Source organism: Rhyacophila brunnea, unplaced genomic scaffold (assembly GCF_057557595.1).
Source record: "Rhyacophila brunnea isolate RB1 unplaced genomic scaffold, BYU_Rbru_1.0 scaffold_12, whole genome shotgun sequence".
NCBI classification, from domain to species: domain Eukaryota; kingdom Metazoa; phylum Arthropoda; class Insecta; order Trichoptera; family Rhyacophilidae; genus Rhyacophila; species Rhyacophila brunnea.
Genome location: NW_028232774.1, coordinates 15,423,081 through 15,450,114, shown reverse-complemented (window position 1 = coordinate 15,450,114; position 27,034 = coordinate 15,423,081). Strand labels below are relative to the sequence as shown.

Below are 27,034 nucleotides of genomic sequence, written 5' to 3'. Positions count from 1 at the left end.
AACAGCATTTTTCTGTAGTAAATATTATGTATTCGGTTAGATATACTAGACGATATAGTAATATCTGCATTTATATAAGTATAGTCGCTGTTATAAATTACCTGTACACTTACATAGTGTTTGTTGAATTCATTATAATTTTAAATATATCTAGAGTAGATAGTAACGATAAGAAACGCGCTGAAGTTCTTTTCTTGACACTGGAAAACTGGAGATAACCAAATATCTTTCAGTATATTTTTGTATATAAACAGGTTAATAATCTTCATTTATTCCTCACAGTGCAGGGCTAGTTATTATCATTCAAATTTTAGTTTGGATTAGAGACAAATAATTTCATAAGTACTATTTATGGATATCGCTGTTTTTCACGTTGAAATTTTATTAGTTACGGATGGAAAAGTAAACTATATTTGTGTCAATTTCATTATATTATTATAGTATTATGTATGTATATGTATATAATTCACTTTGGGCTACAAGTTAAGTTACTGCATTGGTTTTTTGTTATCAAAATGAGTCAAATGTATAATATTATATACATAGTGAAAGTGCCTACATACATTAACCGACAAAAATAATCATAATTTTAAACATATTATTGTTAACACATCATTATTAACACGTTATTGTGACATAACAAAATATGGATATGTACTTACCAGGGAACTCTTTCCTTTCTATTTTCTTTTCTGTGGTACTTACTTACTATTTACGTAACAATAGACACAAAATAGTTTCTTTACAAAAATCAAAAATCTTTTGAATGTACAAAATTCTATAAATGTATTGGGTTTACAATGTAAACAATATGTAAATTATTATTTTAATTATTATAAAACAAATTATGGCTATTAAAACCAAGTTTTATTTCGTTGTAATTTATAAACATTGACTAACGGGTGTTTTCTATTGTGCGATATTAATTTATGATATGTGTAACTTCAAATTACTAGTTTATATTCTTCTGGTATTGATAGTTTTTTTTTATCTCCATAAATTATTCTGACCTATGTTATATTATAAATAATAATTATGGCTTATAAAAAATACAAAACTATTTAAAATTAATTAAATGCATACATAATTAATTATACAAGATTTTTGATGATAATAAAACGAAACAATTAATATATTTAAACAAAAAATATTATAATATTGTTGTTAAGTTTGTCTTATTGGCAATCGACCATAGTGGGGTAATGAAAACCACAGTGGTCTAACCCCGATAAATTTGTTTGTAGAACTTTGTATCTGTATGTTGTCTGGATTATTATCAAGTAAAACCAATAAGATCATTTTAAGCGAATTTAATGTGAAGAATTATTGGTTTGACCACTGTAATGATTGTAGTTTATGAGACCCTATAGATTATATCGGCCAACGTATATGAAAATAGAATCGATTGGCTTAAAGTCAGTGCATTTCATGCAATATAAATATTTGACTGTGATTTTCTCAAATGAATAATAAACTCAGGAAGTAGTTTTTAAATTTGGTCAAATCCACGTTTTGACCGAAAGTGAGAAAATGTAATATGCTCATTTCTCCTTCAAAAAAGTTTGTGTTTACCAGTAACAAAACAAACACGTTGTCTTTTTGACCACCTTCACAATTATGGCATTCACCTTTTGATTGGTTGAAATGGATTTGACACTGTTTGAAAATAAGCCTGCTGAAATTGTCCACTATCAAAAATAAAACCCAAATTTAGTAGAGTTTTTAATAGATCAATCTCTCGAGTGATCTAGTATTGTCAGTAGCTTAAAAAAATGCCTGAATTATATTATTCTTTGACTGTTACAATGTTTGTGCTGTAAAATAGTATTCCAATGATTGACATAATATTAACAGTTTCATTTCATTGTAAGTATTATAGAGACTCTCAGTCAAAGTATCATACTTCACTCTACCAGTGTAGCCTTATCTATTCATGCATTTGATGTACCTATTGAATTAAATTATTAAACATGCCAATTAGACAAAGATATAAGAATGTAAATATTATGGAAAACATAATGTGAATTATTGTGACTCAATATTTTAAACATGGTCAGTGTTGATTGGATCATTGTTTGCCCCATATTGGAAGAACAAAAACATAGTTGCGTAATTTAACCAGGTGTCTTATTTATTACTATTAGTGTTATTCGAATATTAGTTTAGTCATGCAATTAGTCAGATGATTTGTAATTAAATCAATGTTGCCACATTATTATATGCTGATTATAGTACAAAAGTGTAAAAAATATAGTATTTTCGAAATTATAGTACGGTTGTCTACAGTCTACACTAATTCATTATGGAATGGTGTGTATCCATAATTTTTTTTTATTACAAACAGTTTAATTATTTCAATTGTTGCACATGTTCAGTTATATCGTTATCTGTGTATAAAAAAAATCTTAGTTAGGTATCAGATATTAGTAGGTATATAAGATATAAAATAAAAGCTATATGTGTATACTACTTTTATAGTATTTCGATAATTATGGTCTTGATTATTATGGGTAAATGATATGTATAACAATTGTATTTAATTTCCAGTAATTAATCTAATAAAATTCTACAATAATTTCATGTAAATAATTATTATGAAGCATAATATTGAGTATAACAAACTTAACGAAAAATGTTATTGTATTAGCTATGGTTATTTAATAACAATTTTATTTATAACTACTGCTACTAGTAATATAAATTTATAAGAATGAACCATTTATAAATAAATAAATAAATGCGATACTTCTGGGTATTTAAAAAGATATCCATCGACTTCAATTAAAATTTCATTAATTGTATCGGTTTTAAACAAAAAATATATAAAGTAACAATATAATTATTGTAGAAAATAAGGGAATTGTAAAATAACTACGGGCAAATTTAATTGAAAATCAAGCGATGACAATATTTTTCGCTGCGATATTAATTAATTAATTTAAATATTTCAGTGACAAATTAAAGAATTTCGCTAACCAATAATTATTATTATAATTGTGTCTATTTGATTTTTTATGACGCTGAGTAACTCAATATATTGTATGTATAAATTACTTAAATTACCTAAAATTGCAGACACGATAAAATAATCGTAATCGTATTATTGCATAATCCGTCATAATTGAGTAGACGTATTTTAAATGAAATCAAATAAAAGTATATTATACATTCAATTCATAATATTATAGTTTATTACTTCAAACAATATTTAATGTCAGATAATTATTGTGGTTATATAATACTTATAAATAAAGGTATTAGAAAATCTATCTTCGTGGAAAAATGTGCCAACATTGTTTATCATAAACACTGATAAAGTTAAATAAATATTACGCCAGAAGGGGCCTTAAAAAAATAAAACGTAGAATTACGATATTTCGTGAATAACAAACTACTAATAATATGTTGGAATAGTACTTTATTGCAGTGCATCACTTATATTCAACCCTATTCAATTATCTAAGCCCCACAACGTCTTTAACTTTATCAATGGACGTATTTCACGTTTCGCGTATGGCTTATAATCGAAAATTCAGAATAACTTATTGCAAAAACAGTGTTAAAATTTCAATATCACCCATTACATAATATTTTCTTAAAGAGGTTTTTTTAAAGAACGCGTGTTTTTTATAATGGTATAGAATTATCATTCGTTTCTCATGATTTTTATAATGACTCACACGGGAGGAATGTCTTGTCATAATTGAATGGTCGGCAATTGGCACAGTGGTTGGATTCTCCACGTCGACCGTGAAGGCCATTCGTTTACCTGGTTCATTATCATTTTATTTGAAGAGTATAATTTTATTATTTTTATGGCTGTTACAATGACTTCTCGAACGCGTAGTTTTGATATTCAGTAACTATGTTGTCACAAAGCTAACTTGTCTTGTTACAACATTATAAAATATTGAATTTTTAATACGAGCAGTATTTATCTTTAAATCATAATATCTTCGACATGTATTGAGAAAATGGAATGTCATAGACCAGTGGCGCACCCAGGGGGGGGCCAAGGGGCCTTGGCCCCCCCAAAAACATTGAAATTGAAAGCCAATAGATTAGAAAAATAAAAACACGGCAAAAAATGATTTGAAATTCTCCAGCACCCTCTTTAGAAAAAAAATTCTTAGATTTTAATTTCTAACACAAAAATTTCGAAACACTAATGTCGGGGTTTTTTAGAAACTCAATCTCTAATGGAAATGTCCAAAAATTCTCGGTGTCCACCCGAATTCCAGAGTGGTGTACTCCGAGTGCAATAGACAAAAGTCCGATAAACGAGAAATTAGGCTGTGTTCTGTTGGGTAGGTTTGTGCAGTGGCGCACCCAGGAAGGGGGGGGGCAGGGGGCCCTGGCACCCCCCAAACATGAAAATTATCAGAATGATTTTAAACATTGAAATTGCAAGCCGATAAACCATACCTTGGGCTTAGACAAATAAAATCACGGCAAAAAAATGATTTGTAATTCTCCAGCACCAGTTTTAGAAAAAATACTTTATTTCTAACACAAAAATTTCGAAACACTAATGGAACTGTCAAAATATTCTCAGTGTCCACCCGGATTCCGGAGTGGTGTAGGTCATGGCTGGGAAGGGCTAACAGGGCTCTAGCCTGGGGGCCCGGGCTGTGGGGGGCCCGGCGTGTCAGGTTGACCAGATAAGTGAGATGAACACACATCATAAATTAGCTTTAATAGTAAAAATTTATTTACTTATTATTATACTTCATGGCTTTGAACATTTTCAATTATATAATTGTGAAATATATTTTTTGATTATTATGTGTCGATACTCGACAGCTCCATTATTAAAGTAGATGTATTAAAAATCGCCAATAATTCACTGTATGAGTACCTACCCTTGATTTGAACTAAAACACAATTTGAAAAACGTTAATGTAGTGTTTCACACTGCCTTTAATCTTAGCGGTAGGTAGGTGGGCCGCCAAATATCCTAGCCTGAGTGCCCGTTTCAGGATGTGGGGACCATGGTGTTGGTACACCGAGTGCAATAGAAAAAAGTCCGATAAACGAGAAATTAGGCTCTGAAGAAGAAAAAGAGCCTATGGCACTAATTTACATTCTCCTCCTTGGGCCCCCCCCAATATTAAATCCTGGGTGCGCCACTGTCATAGACAAGCTAAGAGAAGTCTAACCATCTAACTGAGAAATATCTATGACTATAATCAAATTGTACCTCTTACAAATAGCCCGGTGTTTGACTATAAATAATTATTGCCAAAGTTGGGACTAAACATTAAGCGAAAAAGGGAACAATATAAAACCATAATTTAAAATATTTTTTGAAAAGCTTATCAAACATCATAATATTGGATTCATATTGTTAATCAATGATAGTTTCTGTGTTCGGTATCACATTATCCATTTGCACATCTGATTTTTAAAAAGTTAAATATGTACCTATTCTAAAAGCTATTATTTTCAAGAGAATTTACGACTTTAACCAATGTTAATCTCCTGGTCAATTTCTCCGGAATATGGGTTGTCAGAGGAGCAAGTGAATAAGTATTATTGATGATTTTTAGATAGGTGAGGATCCTTGGTGACTGCTAACACTGGTTTACAGGCCGCCTTGCAACAATGTGGCATGTGCAATAAAATATCACGGGTGTCAACAATAGGAAAATTGAAAGGAAATATTGGTACTACTGACGCAGCAATTGCCTCATCTCTTGCAGGTGTGCAGATACTTAGAGCCGAATAATGCGGCTCACTAAATACGGCTGTGCGGCGAATCAACCATTTATTAGCTGATGACATCTCTACCACCAGACGTTACGCGATTGTTTCGTCTTCCCTCTTGGTGCCGTCTCCCATCGAAGGTTGTGGGTAAAATAACCTGCTTTCATCTCCATATCAAGGACCAATCGTATCAGATCACCAACGCATTGCACATTGAGGACGTGAATACTTGTGGAGGTTGTGTAGCCCAAGAAAATATGTTTGTAACTACATCACTGCAGCAGATATACTTGTATTATGAATTGGAGTAAACCCAGTGAGGGGTAGACAGTCTGTGTGTTGTATAAGAGCGGAACATTATAAAGGGCGGCGAATGAAGGAACGAACACAAAAATTACAACCTTATTCTAGAAAGTATCGACAACGGCTATTTATCGCACAGGCAAAATTTTCACAAGCGTTCCTCCAAACCTGACAGCGCCACAGACCAGCACGTAGGTACCTAAAACCATCACTGTTTGAGAGTAGGTTACGTGTAAATGCTCTAATTATTATTATCAGTGGATGATATTTTGTAGTGTGTACCAACGTCAATAATAATATAAAGATTTTTGATGTATTTGTGTGTTTAAAAGATAGCCGAAAGTAAATAATAAAATAGGTAAGTAGGTACATAACGAACTGGCAGACAATTTGTAACTGAATTGAAAGGGGGCGTCATTCAGTAAATCGTATGTATTCTACTAGAAGTACGTAGATTTTTTCCGCGGTAGATGGTTGTTATAACTCGTCATAAGTTCTCTTGACCAGTGGATCATAAAACCTCTCTCATCGATGACCCATCACTTTGGAAAATCCTCATTGTTTGCCAACACAGCCTAATTTTTCCAATGTCTTTCTATTTTGATTCAATTAGCACTGGTTTGTAGATATAGATAAAAAAAGTAATAATATACCATTAATAAACAAAATAAACGTCTATAATTCGTCAATCGTTGGAAAGTGGTTTAGCGTTTTAATTAATTTTGACGTTTATGTTGCCGATTATTTTATCGTAGCCGTCCTTGCCTCGGGCTATTTTGATTATTTCGCCGTCTCTGGATAAATTATACATTGAGTTATTCGATAATAATTTATACTAATCACGGTGATGTACAACTTCCAAAACCGGTTTTGAAACAACGCGTCACGATTAGCGGTGTGCAGTTGCGAATGTGTCATACGTTCCATTCTCAATAGGTAACGCACAGGTAGTCATAATTTTATTTTATATAAAAATGTTTAAATATACATACTCGTATAGTGTTGTATTATTAATTTTATTTTTAGTACTGCAACATGTCATTTGGCCCAATGGCAGCAGTAGTATTATAGTAGTAGCAGTATAGTAGTAGCAGTGAAACATCACAGATACACCCAGACGGGTTAAAATCACATAGGTAGACGTATAACCTGGAATTACCCGTAGGTATAGTCTCAGTCTTTACACATAGCTGTAACTTGTAACTATTTGAGTTTCCAGTCCATCAAATATCGTCCAGACTCCAGATCCAGATGCAGAACTCACAAAGAATCATTATGAATAGGTGTATCACTAATATAGTACCCATAACATAGCTCGTCACTTCGGAAACATAAATAGCATTGTCGCTTTCTCTCCACGGATTGTTCGACATAATATTATTTATGGACGAACAAATAGGATACTAAGTAAGTATATTAATTATTGGAAAGCGTCTTTAGTATTTTATTAATAAATTTATGGATGCTCTCACCGTGAAAGAGTGACAGAACATTCGTTTAGGCAAGTGACATGCTATAAAAAAATTCTATACCTATAGCTAGTGATTTCTTTTTGAATATCAAGATTATTTGATATCTCGAGAATTCGAGATTAGTTAATTACTCGAGAAACCTCTTATTGCCGATTTTTATTTACAAATATTTTTATCTCTTTCGCTCAAAAAATATTTTTTAAGTGGGAAATTTATCATTATCCGTTCAGAATCAAAATTGAGGGTTTTTTTAAAAGCTATTATACCTCATTTTTTATAATTCCGATTGCTGTCAGCAGCTTTCTTTTTCCCTTTCTAATCTTTTCTTAGTAACAATCGAATTCTCGAGAATCTCATTGACGATATCTCGAAATTTCGGAAAATTCATTTCTTTCGATTCAAGATTGACTTCTAAAATCATGAAGACGAATTCACAATATGCATATTTGGGCATTTTCGCCAAAGTTTGTACATGTTTGAAATTTGGGTAATATTATTTTTTCACTCAAATTAACCATTTTTATATAGCTAGCAGATTCCTTGTTCTATTGCTGAATTGGTGATAGCAATTTTTCAGCAAAATATTGATTAATACAATATTTATATCATTTTTATTATGAAATTGGGCATAATAAGTTTCCGTTCCGTGACTACGAAACTTAGCTTTTAAAACATGAATGAAACACTTTTTATCACTTAAAAGAGCTCTATTAGATTAAAAAAACCATACACTTCAAAATAAAACTACAAATAGTCAAAAAATATTATTGAATTTTAATTCTTGGGCACATTTCGTTCCCCTCCGTTACCCTATGTCTATAATGGCAGAGCATTTTTCCTTTAGTATTTGAAAAAACCAATCAATGTTCGTTCTGCTATTTTTTTAAAGACAATAATCACTTTTACTAAATTTTATTGGAAAAATAAATAAGTTTCGTTATTTAATAATCAAATGAAAAATAGTTAACGTTCAACTTTTTTGGGGACATTTTCGGAATGGAACGAAATGGTAACGGAGTGTAATTTGTAAAGCTTAAGTTACATGTTACCATAAAAACAAATTTTTGTTTTATGAAATTTATTTGAATTTTTTGATAGACAGATAAATATTCAACGTGCGTCAAAATAACAAAACAAATCAAACTTAATCACTAAAATAGACATATTTTATAATAAATTTCACAATACTTGTAAAATAAGGTAGGTAATAATTTTGACACACTATACATTACCATAACTTTATTTGGCATTTATATTATTTGTAACTCAGATAAAAAATATTTTTAAGCAAATTAACAATATATGAAAAAAAAAATCAGCAAGGGATTCAGACGCGAGTTCCTAGCGCGGCACGGAGTATATAACTTTTACGAAAATAATTATAGTCAAACTCGGTTATTACGATCTCTGACATAGCGAGATCTCGGATGTAATAACGAAACATTTGTTGACAATTGGTTTATGATTTTCGCCATACATTTAATTCTTTCACTGTTATAACGAGCAACTTATCGGATATACCGAGCTAAAATACTGTTAATGTGTCGACCGTTTTAAAACATTTCGACCCTAAGCAATAAAATCCGATTGGACAGGATGCCGCCGGGGTCGGATTACGTTTATGACACTAGTAAAGTGTCTAAGTACCTACCTTATTGGTGTTTCACCGACAATAATAAAAAAGTATCCACGCATATGGTTGAAAAATCCAAGGTTTGTGAAGTCCGTAGGTACCTACCAGCGTTAATTACAATAAACAACTTCTTTTGTAGTTTATGAATGCCATGCTCGTTTCGGGGATTTTTACGATGGTTTCCAAATTTTTTATTTTCGGCTTTTTGTGTAATGTGACATGCTCATTTAAAAATACCTATTCTCTGATATAACGAGTAACGCTTATAACAAGCAAATTCAGTCGGTCCCATCTTCCTCGTAATAACCAAGTTCGACTTTATGTTGTCTTGAAATTTAATTGTATTCATCAACATAAAATGTAGCTATACAGGTTGATTGTAATCAAGACGTACTTTTCTGACATTTCGTGAATACCTACAGTTCTAGGTATTAAATCTAATCGAGTACACATTTCTGTTAAACGTGACAAAAAAATACTTTTTCATACATTTTTATAAATTTCTATGCCTAAAATGTATGGAGAAGTTTTAAAATTTTGGTGGCGTATAACAGAAAGAGTATGACAGAGCCAGTGCCTGTCTCGCAATTATTTCAGTCTGGTGTTTTTTCTTTTCCTTCTGTTGTTTTTTTTTATCTCCATACTTTTATGTGCGCTATTTTTGCGTATTCAGACATATCACATACTTTTTTAATCTTTATTATATTATTATATTATAGTCAGGTTATTTTTTATATTTTTTAATGAAAATATTTTTGTTTTTCATACGAACAGACAAAATAATTTTTTTTATAATCTATGAAGAACTAAACACACACTGTAAACCCAACTTTATGCATGCCATTTCGTTACTTTTACATTCCACATATACGTTACCACCAATATAGTTTCGGAGTGGAAGTAACGGATTCTGTTTCAGAAGTGTTTGAAGCCAAAATTTAGCTTAGTTTTATTGTTAAACCTGCGATATGTTTTATTATATCTGTAGTATGAAAGATAAGCTCCATATGTGTAGTATGTGAAATAGAAATATGTGTTTTCTTACCTTATAAATCGTGGTAACAGTAGTGGAACTTCTTAAATGACCAACCCAGAAAGCAACCTGTTCCGATAGCGATACCGACACACACCAACAATTTAAAGTGTACATGGCGATCAGTGTTATACAAAAATGTTGCTACATTAAAAAAAAACATATTTATAGTGAAAATTTTTCGCCTTCATGCTAAAATCGTGGTAACGGAATGTGGAGTTCCACTTTTTCAAATATCCTGGGACACACTTTAAACGTGATTTTTTTTCAATATTGGTACAAATTTACGAAAAAACTATATATTTTCCAAAAATATATAATGTAAGCTGTTGAAAACACTACGAATTTAATTTTACACACTCAAAATTAATGACGAAATCAGACTTTGTTTATTTGAATTTATGGGTGGGACATGGTAAAAACGCACTACCTTTCGATCTAAATAATCAATTAAAAATATATACAGGTCAGATAGTTGTATTTAACTGATTGAATAGAGTAAATTAATAAATTTGCATGTTAAAAGTACATAACTTTCCAACATTTTATAATATAATAACTATGAAAAAATCAATCAAAGTCATGGGACATGCCAAAAACGCAATGTACAAACTTTGGCGAAAATGCCCATTTACTACAATGTATGTTTGTGTTTTGTAATATTTTTCTACCGCATTCATCTTTAGATATTCGCATATTTACATTTTTTAAATTAGTATACCTACCCATATATTTTCTATTTTCTATTATTCAGATGTTGTATCCACTAGTAGGCCAATGATACTATTAAGATGTTAGAATAGGTTATATCAACAATAATATATTAATTTATTAATTAATTTATGTTTTCTCCATAGTAAATTCATCTTAATTCTAAATATTTGCTATAAACATAATGGGAAAAACACCGATGTTTTTAACTTGTGACATATCTGGGCATTTTCGCCAAAGTTTGTACATTGCGTTTTTGGCATGTCCCATGACTTTGATTGATTTTTTCATAGTTATTATATTATAAAATATTGGAAAGTTATGTATTTTTAACATGCAAATTTAATAATTTACTCTATTCGATCAGTTAAATACAACTATCTGACCTGTATATATTTTTAATTGATTATTTAGATCGAAAGGTAGTGTGTTTTTACCATGTCCCACCCCTAAATTCAAATAAACAAAGTCTGATTTCGTCATTAATTTTGAGTGTGTAAAATTAAATTCGTAGTGTCTTCAACAGCTTACATTATATATTTTTGGAAAATATATAGTTTTTCCGTAAATTTGTACCAATATTGAAAAAAATCACGTTCAAAGTGTGTCCCAGGATATTTGAAAAAGTGGAACTCCACATTCCGTTACCACGATTTTAGCATGAAGGCGAAACATTTCCACTATAAATATGTTTTTTTTAATGTAGCAACACTTTTGTATAATACTGATCGCCATTTACAATTTAAATTGTTGGTGTGTGTCGGTATCGCTATCGGAACAGGTTGCATTCTGTGTTGGTCATTTAAGAAGTTCCACTACTGTTACCACGATTTATAAGGTAAGAAATCACATATTTCTATTTTACATACTATACATATGGAGCTTATCTTTCATACTACAGATATAATAAAACATATCGCAGGTTTAACAATAAAACTAAGCTAAATTTTGGCTTCAAACACTTCTGAAACAGAATCCGTTACTTCCATTCCGAAACTATATTGGTGGTAACGTATATGTGGAATGTAAAAGTAACGAAATGGAATGCATAAAGTTGGGTTTACAGTGTGTGTTTAGTTCTTCATAGATTATAAAAAGTTTTATTTTGTCTGTTCGTATGGAAAACAAAAATATTTTCATTAAAAAATATAGAAAATAACCTGACTATATAATAAAGATTAAAAAAGTATGTGATATGTCTGAATACGCAAAACTAGCGCAGATAAAAGTATGGAGATAAAAAAAAAAACAACAGAAGGAAAAGAAAAAACACAAGACTGAAATAATTGCGAGACAGGCACTGGCTCTGTCATACTCTTTCTGTTATACGCCACCAAAATTTTAAAACTTCCCGTACATTTTATGTATGAAAAGGTATTTTTTGTCACGTTTAACAGAAATGTGTACTCTATTAGATTTAATACCTGGAACTGTAGGTATTCGCGAAATGTCAGAAAAGTACGTCTTGATTACAATCAACCTGTATAGCTACATTTTATGTTGATGAATACAAGTAAATTTCAAGACAACATACAGTCGAACTTGGTTATTACGAGGAAGATGGGACCGATTGAATTTTCTTATTATAAGCGTTACTCGTTATATCAGAGAATAGGAATTTTTAAATGAGCATGTCACATTACACAAAAAGTCGAAAATAAAAAATTTGGAAACCATCGTAAAAATCCCCGAAACGAGCATGGCATTCATAAACTACAAAAGAAGTTGTTTATTGTAATTAACGCTGGTAGGTACCTACGGACTTCACAAACCTTGGATTTTTCAACCATATGCGTGGATACTTTTTTATTATTGTCGGCGAAACACCAATAAGGTAGGTACTTAGACACTTTACTAGTGTCATAAACGTAATCCGACCCCGGCGGCATCCAATCGGATTTTATTGCTTAGGGTCGAAATGTTTTAAAACGATCGACACATTAACAGTATTTTAGCTCGGTATATCCGATAAGTTGCTCGTTATAGCAGTGAAAAAATTAAATGTATGGCGAAAATCATAAACCAAATGTCAACAAATGTTTCGTTATTACATCCGAGATCTCGCTATGTCCGAGATCGTAATAACCGAGTTCGACTGTAATTATTTTCGTAAAAGTTATATACTCCGTGCCGCGCTAGGAACTCGCGTCCGAATCCCTTGCTGATTTTTTTTTTCATATATTGTTAATTTGCTTAAAAATATTTTTTATCTGAGTTACAAATAATATAAATGCCAAATAAAAGTTATGGTAATGTATAGTGTGTCAAAATTATTACCTACCTTATTTTACAAGTATTGTGAAATTTATTATAAAATATGTCTATTTTAGTGATTAAGTTTGATTTGTTTTGTTATTTTGACGCACGTTGAATATATATGTCTATCAAAAAATTCAAATAAATTTCATAAAACAAAAATTTGTTTTTATGGTAACATGTAACTTTAGCTTTACAAATTACACTCCGTTACCATTTCGTTCCATTCCGAAAATGTCCCCAAAAAATTTGAACGTTAACTATTTTTCATTTGATTATTAAATAACGAAACTTATTTATTTTTCCAATAAAATTTAGTAAAAGTGATTATTGTCTTTAAAAAAATAGCAGAACGAACATTGATTGGTTTTGTCAAATACTAAAGGAAAAATGCTCTGCCATTATAGACATAGGGTAACGGAGGGGAACGGAATGTGCCCAAGAATTAAAATTCAATAATATTTTTTGACTATTTGTAGTTTTATTTTTAAGTGTATGGTTTATTTAATCTGATAGAGCTCTTTTAAGTGATAAAAAGTGTCTCATTCATGCTTTAAAAGCTTAGTTTCGTAGTCACGGAACGGAAACTTATTATGCCCAATTTCATAATAAAAATGATATAAATATTGTATTAATCAATATTTTGCTGAAAAATTGCTATCACCAATTCAGCAATAGAACAAGGAATCTGCTAGCTATATAAAAATGGTTAATTTGAGTGAAAAAATAATATTACCCAAATTTCAAACATGTACAAACTTTGGCGAAAATGCCCATCTACTACCTATAATATGACGTAGTGTAGGTAATGAAATCATCTCAATACATATGCTGTCTGTCCAATTTAACTTATAATCAAAATAAGTTACATCTACACACGAGCGCAACCTGAAGAATAATTTCAGTTGGTTTTGTTTTAAATTCATAAATATTTTACGGGGTTTCACCCGAACGAGGTTTATGAAATCTTGTCCGCACGGTTTTTAGTAAAATTGACCTGTAAAATATATGTCGCTATCTACGGTGTGCTACACATATGTATTAACACAAAAATGTTAAGACACATTGACATATACTTACATGTACTACAATACATGTAATTATAGTAATTTCTGAATACGGAAGTATGTTGCGACACTAAAAAATACCGCCAAATACGTCTGTAACTCAATGTAATTTACATAGGTGCGTGACACTTCGTTGAATTGTTTTTTTTGTACGTCAATAATAATTACCAACTATATACCAATGCCAGTGATTCCTAAATGGGTTTCGCGAAAATTCGCAAATGCTTACGAAAAATAGGGACAACCCGAAACCCTTTTGATAAGTAATATAGTAAATAATGGCCAAATGTGACATATATTTAAACAAATTCTTAAGTAGCATCGTATCATGATTATTTTCGAAGTATGTAGCATAGCAGTTGTCAGTTAGTAATGACTAATGACCGTCACCACATAATATGCACTATTCCGTTTATTTCAGCATATATCTGTGTTTATCGTTATTGTATGTCTCCGTTTAACATAGTCTTACAGAAATAATTAACTGTGATTGGTAATGAATAAAGGCCGGATCTTTCAAGTTTTTAACCGTCAACCCATAAAAAAACACATTAAAATGGTGGACGAATCCAATATCCTAAGGAGACTTTTGCCCAAATGATTCTTAGTATGGATTTCTACAATTTGTCAGTTGTTTTTTTCTGGCAGCTCAGGTGCGATGGTAATTATTGTAATTAAGATAATCGTCTTGCCAATATTATAACGCGACTTGCGGCTACGACAAACGAATTCAAATTCGCAAAATGCAATTAAAAAGATCGCATTACAAAATTGATGGTTTGTTTTATTGCAGGTAAGTAATGGTAAACCATTTTTATAAAATGCGTGTAGAATATGTTTTTTCATAATTAAATATCGAATAGCTTTTGCGTACCTACCACTAATATAAATACAAATATTGGAAGATTTTGTCCGCTGACCCATTTTATGTTCTAAATGTATCATATTGATACCTATTAGTATTACCAAGCAACAATACCGTACCTACATATCGATAAAAAAGTCACATACCTACTTGTTTATTTCTTTAGATATTTAAGTATTTTGAGGATGCTCTGCCCAAACTGGTCTATTTGATTATAAACTATTGACATTGAAGAATTTCATCAAATCGATCGTAAGAAATTTCATCTTCAAAATACCAGTGGCGTACATCTGAAGATGCGAGACATCCCTGAAAATATTCGTTTGAACCTACTATTATAATATTATGTATTGCGTAAGCCGTAATTGCATTCTTCTAAAGGTTTTGCAATATAATATTGCTTCAGATTTTCACTTAGTCATTGTATTACGTTAATATTTATTGTTGTTTAATTTAATAAAACGCATTTTTTGTAGTACTTATTCCACTTTTAATCAATAAATTAGGACCGGTTTCGTTCGCATCAGAGAAACATTTTCAACTGAACAAGGGAAGATTCAGTTGAAAATGTCCCTCTGAGGCGGACGAAACCGGTCCTAATTTATAGATTAAAAGTGGAATAAGTACTACAAAAAAATGGAGCCATTGTCGAAAACTACCCAATCAAGACTCGTAACTGGACAAAATCTGACATTCGAATGAAATTTTCAAAATGGCGTCCTATGGTAGTTCGTAGTTCCATTTTTGGCCATTCTACAGGTAAGTTTGTAGGTGTGTAACGTTAAAAAAAAGTCCCGCCGTCCCATGTAATACTTCAGATTTTCACTTAGTGATTGTATTACGTTAATATTTATTGTTGTTTAATTAAAAAAACGCATTTTTTTGTAGTACTTATTCCACTTTTAATCAATAAATTAGGACCGGTTTCGTTCGCATCAGAGGGACATTTTCAACCGAACAAGGGAAGATTCAGTTGAAAATGTCCCTCTGAGGCGGATGAAACCGGTCCTAATTTATTGATTAAAAGTGGAATAAGTACTACAAAAAAAATGGAGCCATTGTCGAAAACTACCCAATCAAGACTAGTAACTGGACAAAATCTGACATTCGAATGAAATTTTCAAAATGGCGTCCTATGGTAATTCGTAGTTCCATTTTTGGCCATTCTACAGGTAAGTTTGTAGGTGTGTAACATTAAAAAAAGTCCCGCCGTCCCATTTAATACATTGTACGCTAAAGGCGCGCCGATTAGGTGGCCATTCGACATAATTAGCATTATATTTAAATGTTGTTATTAAAAAGAAATTATCTGATATATGATTATATTATGTATTTGATTTAAATACTTACATATTATAAAGTGTAAAGAACTATTCATCACATAAAACGACTGGTACCTAGATACATATTTCATTAAAACACTTTATAATATGTACTTTCGTACTTTTTCCACATTTATTCCATAATGTTGATATTCAAACGATTTTATCCTAATGGACATTTTCAATTGAATAACAGTACAAAATATAGGTAGGTACATATTATTGCATAAAAAGTCAATTAAGTATAGAGGACGTGGGAGTCGATTGTTTACTTGAACTAACTTGTTGGTGATATTTGTCCTTATTTATTAAATGACTGGTTTATATACATTAAGAAATAGCGTAACTTCAAAACTGTGAAAAATTTGCTGTGTTTAAAATTCACCTGCCGTAGGTGTATGTATCAAAAAAGGTTCCCGACCAATGACAAAAACTTGAAGACGATTTTATTGCTTTTGTCGCATGATACGTACAAGAAACCCACAACTTAAAAATGAATTATTTTCCATACGATAGTATGTATCATCATCAGCTGTAGTATATACCAATATTGCATATAAATTTATGTTTACATTTTAGATATAATAGTGCAACCATCTATAATACCGTGGATTTACAAGAATAAAATTACAAAGCGGCAGGTTTACATAGGTCGTAAGTGCATTTGCTAGTCACGCAGCCTTCGCTATCGAGGCTTGATAATTATATATTATATACTTACACAATATTATATATGTGACATATTATAATATTTAGGAATATTATATTTCATCCATTGTTGTTATTTTTAAGTTAATAAGTCAAAAGAATAATATCAACTAAGATTTAATAACAATAAACAAAAATGCAAAATGTACAAAGTGTTTAAAAGTACCTTATACACCTTCTAGAGGAAAGTGGTATAATGGTCCCTATATCTAACGGGTACGAGTGGCAAAAATATTAATCAATAAATTCTAATTGATTTATGTTTTGTACTAGGTATTCTATTAGTCATTATTTACGACCCGGCTTATGCCTTCTGGCTTATGGCCTTCTGGCTTCTTCGTGCACTATGCGCACTCACCGATCGTAAATGCACATTGACATAATAAAAGATTGTTAAAACCTTCTTACCTATTAGTAAAGGATCAAGTAAAAAACAAATTTTGATTATCTGAAGTGTTTGTGAAAAACCCGTAATGAATATATTACATACTATTAATACATTCAATAGGTAAGCCCGTTAAATCGTCATTTCCCGTAAACAATGGAACCAGCTAATGTGAAATATCACGAAATATACCTACTCACTAAATAAAAACAAATAAACAATTTTAAGCTATAATCCATAATCGTCAAAACTGAAGTGATCTCGGATTTTAAGAAAATACGTAGATCAGTTAACAAACGCGCAGGTTAAGTTTTTTTTGTTTTTTCTACCATATTACTATAACATCAAATTATAGTTTCATGTGTGAACTCCCAGATTGGATAAATCAATGAACTATTAGAACCAAGGTCAACTTGTTAAGGCAAATGGTAGGCACTGCAACTGTGTTATACCTATTTATATCTAATATTTTCTTGATAAAATAATTTATTATCAATGGTATTAGGTACTATATATACACAATGTATCAATGTCGACTAATTATGATTGTATCATTTTGATAACTTCCGAAATAAATAATTATATCGGGTTTATATATTTCATTGAAATAATACTATGATATATAATTTATTGTATTAGGGAGTAGCAATTAACAGAAAACGCATGTACTTACATATGTTGCATGATGAATATAAAGTTTTTGAAAATGGCCTATCAAAATGTCAAAAAAAACATTACAACATCAGTACCTATATATTAAAATTGAATATCTCAATATGTCCAACCACTTGCTTGAAACACAAAAGTACGATTTGAAGTATCTTTCGTACGAAACTTTTTCTAAAGGGTTTCATTAATCACATAGGTCCGATATTCCACATTTTACCCATCCATAAATCCATATAATATAATAATATGTTTTCATATTATATATTTTCGTAGTATCAACATAATATACGAAATCATTCAGATTTGGTACGATTTTAATAATACACTAGCTGTCAGGTCCTTCTCATTATGGGAGCAAGTGTGATTTGTTATTTGATAGTGAAAATAAAAGTAGTTTAGTAGAAATTTTAAACTTTGATTACAATAATAGGTATGTATATAAAAAGTGGAATATTATGAAATATTATAGATATTACTATTAACAACTAATTTTTCCACTCTATACGTAAGCGCTTCATTAATTTCTCTAAATAGTATAGTATATCTACCTACTAATAGCAGCGTTTCTATATAATTAAGTATCGATAAAGTCTCTTGCACATATTATCAATATCATTTATTTCATATTTCATTGTACCTACTACATCGTACAACTTATTTTTCTGAAAAACATAGGTTCCATAAATTATTAACGCATTTTTTAATTAAAAAATGTTGTAATATTCGAGTCCGTCCCAAAAAAAAAAGGACTCCAGATGTCCGGTGTCTAGTAATGAATTTTCATTTAACTTGAGACTGACAATTTTACTGGATAATATGTTCATCTGCTTAAGGGCGGCACTTTTTCTAACGTAGAACTGTGTACTGCTTTACATGTTTAATCTCTTTTGTAATTAGCCTTAATATGTATCAGTCAGGTAGGGATTCCCCAATATTTTACAAACTGTAGGTATCAAGATTTCCGCCAAACAAAAACGTTGGGAATCATTGAACTACGTATAGTATTATAATAATTTAATATCATTCGATCACTTTGAAGGACACCGAAGAAAAAACATCATTCGTACGTGATCTTTTATAAAGCTCTCTCAGAGTTCGGATACCTATACATATTAGGTATACGTGATTCATTATCTGTTATTATTGATTATTTATACTGTGAGATATGACACTAGAAATTTAAATACTTTAAAGTGATGAGCAACTTCACAAAAGTGTATTTGATTTCAACTCATCCATTCGTACGGTGGACCACATACGATAGTAAACATAACCACATGAACATATCCACGGATTCAATATTCAATAATTAATAATCATTCTTGGCTCTGAAAGTTTTGTTCTGATCTAAACATTATGTAGTTTTTGTCTTAAATTCACCCGGAGAGTGAAAGCTGTTAGTTCAAGTCCTACTCGGTCCAAGTTTTTATATTTATTGTTATTATATTTTTTCTATAATAAAGAATGAAACATTCTTAAATGATGTATTTTATTATTGTTCGTTGGTAAGTATTTAGTATGAATCAATCAATATGTCTAGATAACCTACGTAAAAAAAATTAAAACACAACGAACACAAAATATGACCGTGACCGACGTTAATGTTGTACTAAGAATAAAATCGTTATTTATGAATCCTCTTTATTGCCCGTATTTCTGTTGTTTCCCGTCACTAAAACATAATCATTACATTCAACCCTACCTGTGAGATGTAGGTTCTTCTGAATCGACACGTTTCTCAGAAGTTGAACACTCACGTACGAATCAGTACGATCAGCGAGAAATAAAATCAAAATGATATTATTCATCCAAGTCTGCATCATTTGAACTTCTCAGCAATGACGTCATTATTGTTTATTTAAGAATTTGGATTAGAATTTACTTCCTTCCGCCATCTTATGACGCGCCAATTCTCTTTTCAAATAATATTCATCACAATTTTATTTCGTAAAAATGGCGCGTTTTTGGAGTTGCAATAGAAATGGGTTTAAAGATCAAGATATAAGCTAACTTTACATGAACGGAATTTAAATGAAATTTTTACTGAGATTTGAATTTAAATAAACTTCGCATTCCTTGCGCTGAGCATGAAAAACACTAAAATCACATAAAAATAAAACAATTTCTGTGAAGATTTTTGTCGGCCAAACCATAATTAAATTCAAATTGATCTTTCAAAATATTAAATTATTACATAACCAGTTTGAGATACAGACCATTTATATAAATAATTATTATTAAAGAATTTATGAGAAAAGGAACAATACTAAATATGAAAAACATCCAAACAGTTTTGGATAACATCGCTATTTTAGTAAAGACCTACATCATCAGATAACCATGTTGACTGAAAATTAAACAATGTTTTTTCTTTTTTTTTAGATTTCTTCAACAAATGTAGCGCTTTGAACAATACAAACGACTCAATTTGTAAGTACATATTGCTGATGACATATTATAAGATATTTATTGTGTACAAATCAATCAAAGATCATACCAGCGAGTATGAGTATGTACGGGAAATGGAAGAATAAACACATGGTGAAGTTTGTCTAAATATTTAGACTTATATTTTAAATATCACTAAGTTTTTTTTATTGGCTTTATGATCTAGTGTGGATCATGGCCACATCATGTGATGGTAACACTATTGACAGGGGAAAAGAACACATTTAAAATAAAAACAACAATATTAAATGTTGAATTTACGTTGTGAATGTGGTCCAGCCATAACATTCTGTTTTAAATGTGTTCGTTGTGTATAGGCTACACTGGGTACAGCTACACTGAAGGTGTCATGATTAATTCCACAATATCAAATTTAGGATTAGTTATCAATGTTATCATATACCACAGACGATGATGATTTTAATGATTTTATAGCCTGAAACCGCTGTCAACAAAATGGACTCATACCTATATAGAATTCAAAAAAACCTTGTTTTAAACCTATTATAACAGAGATCTTCCACGTAAACCCCAGTTCAATTCGAATATATTATTTATCAAATAATTAAATATATGCTGTCTCTATTATTATTATTATGTCTATATTACTCATTTTTAGTCAATAGTTAGATAGGTATCGATATCATATTCATATCTTCGTATGGCATTATTATATTATAACTGTAACATATGATTTACCTACAAAACAATATTGCTTATATGGGGTTTTCCAGTACCGATCTCTAGAAAGTCATCTAGGATGGTTTTAGTATGCTTTCAAATATACTTTTATTAAGGGTATGTCACATCAATTTGAATACTGTCTGTCCACGTAAAATTTTATATCTTCTTATAGTACCTATACACTATACAGTATACACATATATCGATATATGTACCTATACATTTTTATTGATAATTCTAGAAATTCAATTATGTAGGTACCTATTATTTAATGAATCTATATCAGAGGTGGGCAAAATTTCTCCATGGGGGGCACAATACAAAATTTGAAAATCACATGGGCATATAAATAATATATTTGTTAGCCGATTTAAAACTTTAATACTGTGTGTTTTTAAGTTTTAGATTTAAATTTGTTTAAATGTATATTGCTACCTACTAAATGACTTTTTATCATAATTTTCAAGATATAAATTAAAGGGGTTACCTACATGAAATCTAACAATTTTTTCATTCCAAATAGTTTCTTTTCTTACCTCGTTTGGCATATTTTTATTATTCTTAAGACAACATTGGTGAAGTTAGTCACATCAGGTTTTTTCTGCAATCGCCGTTTTGTCGATTAATCTATTCATTGCCAATTTACCAATCTCAGAAACATAAACATTACAAAAAATCACAGAACATTAATTATATGTATCGAATGTGACTTGAATCCACTACACATAGGTAGATAATGTTAAAAAGTATATATTTATTATTCATTGAATAAAATAACATAGTATGCTTGTGTATACTATTCTGATCTTAATAAGAATCTACATAATATGTAAAATATTATAGTCACTTTGCTGATAGGCAGTGGTGTGGTGGGTTGTCGCTCCGGCACTTTTCCAGACAGTTCTCCGCATTATTACAAGTAAATTACACTCAATAGTTTTGAATCACGTGATTAATGAAAATTATGTCGTTATATTATACTTAGTTATATTTAACTTGGTAAAAATCTTCGCGTAAAATGCGAAAGAAGTGATTAGCCAGTTCAATTCCGAGGTGGAAAATATGTTAATCTTTTTTTATCGATCAATTATCGTTGTCAGTAATTACGGAATATTCCATACGTATCCGTCGAAATAATATTTAAAATGTGTTTTTGAAAAGTGGCGGAGGCGTGGGAGGGTTTTGTGGGGTGATTGAGATGTTTAAATATTTATTTTATTTAGGAATATACCACTTGTGATTGAGGAGCCGTCTTAATTTGACTTTATTAAAACTGTATTCACATATTGAAGCATCTCATCTAAATGCTACCGGATGTCCTTTTAGCAAACAGGACTAAAGTTGTTTTAATGTATGGCACGTGTGTAATGTTATACATTTACGTAGCGCACGCCCTGGCGCGTGCCATATGCCATTTCAAACCGCCCACCAAACCGTGACAACCCTATTCCACAGACCCATAAGCATGAAAATAATAAACATCTTCTTCAAAGGTATATTCTGAAATATGACCTGGAAGCAGTTGTCATACACACCGTCTATTTATTCATCTTTTCTATAGACCGTTTATAACTATTCATACACTATAGATGTAATAGGCCCATAATATAAGTAAATTAAAAATAATTTAGTACAAGTAGTCAAGGAATTCAAGAAGTGGGATTTTCCGGTACTTTCCAGACAGTTTTCGTCACTATTATATTACACGTAATGATTCGGTGTCACGTGCACAAAAAAAATCTGTCGATGTTTTGTTTAACTTATAATCGACAACCACTACAGTGTACGAAAAATGCGAGGGGTGCGATTAGTCAGTTCAATTACTAAAAAATATGGGCAAATATATTAACATTTAATGTAGGTACGTTACGAAATTTTCGATACGTACCTATCCGTTGAAATATTAAAACATGTGCTTTAGAAAACGTCGAGGATGGGTAGGGGGGGGGGGGATTTGAATGTATAAAAACTGCGATCAGGCATTATTTTATTTAGGACTTCACCGCTGAGTATCTAAATATACCTAAATCTAAGCATTTTCTTCCACATATATATTACATACTTACCTAGGTACCATTTAAAATATGACAGTATTATTAACTAGTTATGTATAATTATTACTTATTTATAATATGAGATCATCGTTCATATTTCGTTAATCGTGATATAATAAATAATCGGTGTTATAATTACGAAAATAAACCGTTAAAATTTATCTACGGACAGATGTTAACTTCTTAATATCGCACGTAAGGGTCAACCCTCCTTATTTTGAAAGAAAATAATGCACCGAATTTCTGGGAAAGCAACGCAAAGCAAAGCAAATAATGTTTATAGTATGAAATAAATGTTATATTTTTATATGTACAGAATAATAATTATGCTTTGTCATAATATTATTTAGATTCTAGACAGTTCAATGTTCGGATCAAAGATGATTTGTAATCATCATCACTACGTTTGTATACGTTAAAATTTCCTCTGAAATCTACATGGTCTTCAAATACTTAATATAGCTCTATAGTCTTAATATAGCAAATTTATCGCTATATCATAACTAAAATCGTTAGATAAGTACCAAATGTCTCGACACTTGTGTGATTTAATATTGTTAAAATGAATATTGCACATTTAAAAAAAACCTCCCTACTACATATTTCAAACATTCGAATATCGTATTGCCTTGTCTCTGTCGATTCGACACAACAAACCGGTAAGCTACGCTTTAGCTGCACCTGGCGTTCGAAAACACACACCTCGTAGGGAACCAACCACGCGTGGGAATTTCATAAGTAGAAGATGCTAAAATGTGGTGTGTGATGCTTTAAACTCGTTCGACGCGGACGACACGGCTGCCGTGTCCCCGTTAAACAGCCATTAGATGAAATTAGCATGTTATTTAAGTGTGGTAATTAAAAGATACGCAGTGATTGTGTTATAATTCCACTCCTTCGTTACAACGCTTGTAAGAAGTTATATGGGAAAATAATTATTGGACGGTTCATGTACTCCTTTAGTGGTAACGTATCGGCTTATAATATTATGTGTTCAAGTCCCAGGTCTAGCAAATTCACATGTTGTTTTTCAATATGTGTTTGGATCCAGAGTATTAACCCAATATGTTATCGACGGCTTAGTGTCAAACAACACTATCTACAAAAGTGCAACTTTACAGGAGAGCCAAAAATCGTTATTTTAGATTCTTGTAACTCAACAAGGGAAATGTTTATTTAAAATCTAATGTTAATATTTTATAATTTATTGTGTATTGTACATTTATCTTGCTTATGATGATGTTAAAATATATAGGGATAGTTTTTTAAAAATATGAAAACAAGGGTAACTTATGTAGTTAGCGTTAAACTTTACTGACGATTTAATAAGAAATTAGAAAAGATTGACATTACGTTGTTTGACTATCATGTAGCTGTAAATGTAAAATAACGTTATCTCAAAAAAAAACCATTTTTGTAGATAACGTTGTCTGACTTTAAGCACTCGTTATATACCCGGTAAGTGGCTAATATTATATTTCTTATAAAACAAAAGTCTGTAATGAACAAACTATGGCCTATTACTACTAATGCCTGTACGATTAATAGAAAATCGCTACAATATATTATATAAGTACTTACCAACTCAACGTTTGTTGTAGCTAGTAAGTCAATCATAGAGGAAAATTGCTATTACCCTTTTCCCCTATTACCCCGTTCCAAACTAATATGCGGCAGCCATTAAAAGGGTTCCTTCAACCAAAAACATTGTTGGAAATCACTACCATAAGTATAAAATACACAATATAGTGGTGATATATTATTGATGATTATAATTTCGATTGAATTTTAAATTCATTAAATATTTCACTATACTTATACATAGATGTTGCTACTTCATAACTTTGCACTCCCAGCTCTAGGATATATTCTAAAAATATTTTTTTACATGTAATATCCATTTATTTTCTTATTAATTATGTACCTACTACATATATTAATACAAGTGAATATCATTTGATCTAATTTTATGCGAGGTAATCAGGCAGAAAGGCGAATCAGTGTTCTAAAAAGTGCATAACAGCGCAAAGTTATAAAACGTATACATGTAGGTACTTACTAATTATTATCTAACTACCGAAGTTTTCTAACGGTGTTTTTTTTTTCAAATAAGGAATCTTTCCATGAATATATACAATGTATTACATAGTTGATATTATATAAATTTTATAAATAAACAATTTTATTTGGAAGACGATACGTGATCAAATTGATCGTCGATCGGGATGCCCCAGTAATCTATAAAGCACGCGCCTAAAAGACCGTTATTCCAGGTGCTATATTCGAAATGAACAGAGCACCCTTGTATATTATACAAATTCGCATCAATGAAAATTGGAGGGAACGGCAACCATTTTTCCTTTTACAAAGAACACTCTATTTTTTCGATTAATTTTTACATTCTCATTTCATTGTTTTTTTTTTAATTTTCTAATTATTTAACTATCTATAAAATTTTATTTACTATTATAAAAATCGATGATACTTCTAAAACAAAAATTTTATTACCTACGTGTCCATCTTAAATTTTTTTTTTTTTTTTCTAATGTGAGTAGAGAATCCTATATACGTAGGGATTCTTTCTCGTATGTTTGGAGAGATTATTCACAATACTATTACCCACTCACTGCTATAGTAAAGAAAATTAGCGATAATGCCGATATTATACATTAATTAATGTTTAAACTTTGTCTTCACAACAAAAAACGTTAGATAACACAGATTGAAAAGTAAAGGTAAGAAATTTAAGTAAGTAATTTTAGTTTACAGAAAATTAAATAAGTTTCATCAGTGGATTTTCTCTTTATCTATTCCTAAATAATGCAGCAACCATAAAGTAAACAAATAAAAAATATTTATCTAATATTTTGAGCAATTCGCAATATCGTAAAATTTAATATCAAATAATGTATTCTTAATATGTAAACTATTTTATTTTATTCAACGAATAATTCACAAACTTTAAGAATGCAACATTCGTTATTGAAAATACCTACATAATTTTAAATTATCTTAAAAAATATATCACCATTATTATTATTTTATTAGAACCTACTTATTCTTACTTTAAAATATAATAAAATACATATTTGATAATAAATATACACATTGAATTTGGTAACATGATCTGCATGGTCATATGTTTAACATTTTTGTAACAGATTCATGTTATATAAAATCTATATATTTTATTTCAAAGTAAACGTGTAGTATCTACCCCTTAAAATAGATAACATTGTGACCGTTACGGATGGAATATCATCACATGCAGAGGCCGGGTGTGCCATATGCGGGTGCTGCGCGTGCCGGTGTCCCGTGCCGTGCGATGCCATTATTATTAATTCGATGCACATTTATATACACCCCTGCACCAATAAAAAGTACGCGCACTACCGTTTGAATTTCGAACGAATTTGAAATGTGGAAATATCAAGGAAGTGTGAACGCGTCGGCACGCGCGCGAATTAATTAAGTACCTAATCACTTTTCAAATCTTTCTCTTTCGTACATCTTTATCTTAATCTGAGATTACAATGTGTCATATATGTAAACATTGTAAACTATGCTAATGTTGACGAATTATTAATATTAAATGACTGACCAGTAAGTAATTATTCAGTCAAAACGTAATTGGTACATTACAAATTATTTTGTCATTTCCCGTGGTAATCGTGACTTGGTTAAACTATCTGAGGGAATCAATGTTTGCTTTCAATAT

The 27,034-nt window shown here is 30.6% G+C and overlaps 1 protein-coding gene across 1 annotated transcript in view; it reads left to right on the top strand.

Annotated features, from left to right (window-relative positions):
• The window catches only part of insc (spindle orientation adaptor protein inscuteable), an 82,521-nt gene that overhangs the window by 29,566 nt on the left and 25,921 nt on the right, over positions 1-27,034 (top strand). The window contains exon 2 of the mRNA XM_085960844.1: positions 20,513-20,560. The gene's annotated coding sequence lies outside the window, so the exon portion shown is untranslated. The remainder of the gene's footprint in view (positions 1-20,512; positions 20,561-27,034) is intronic.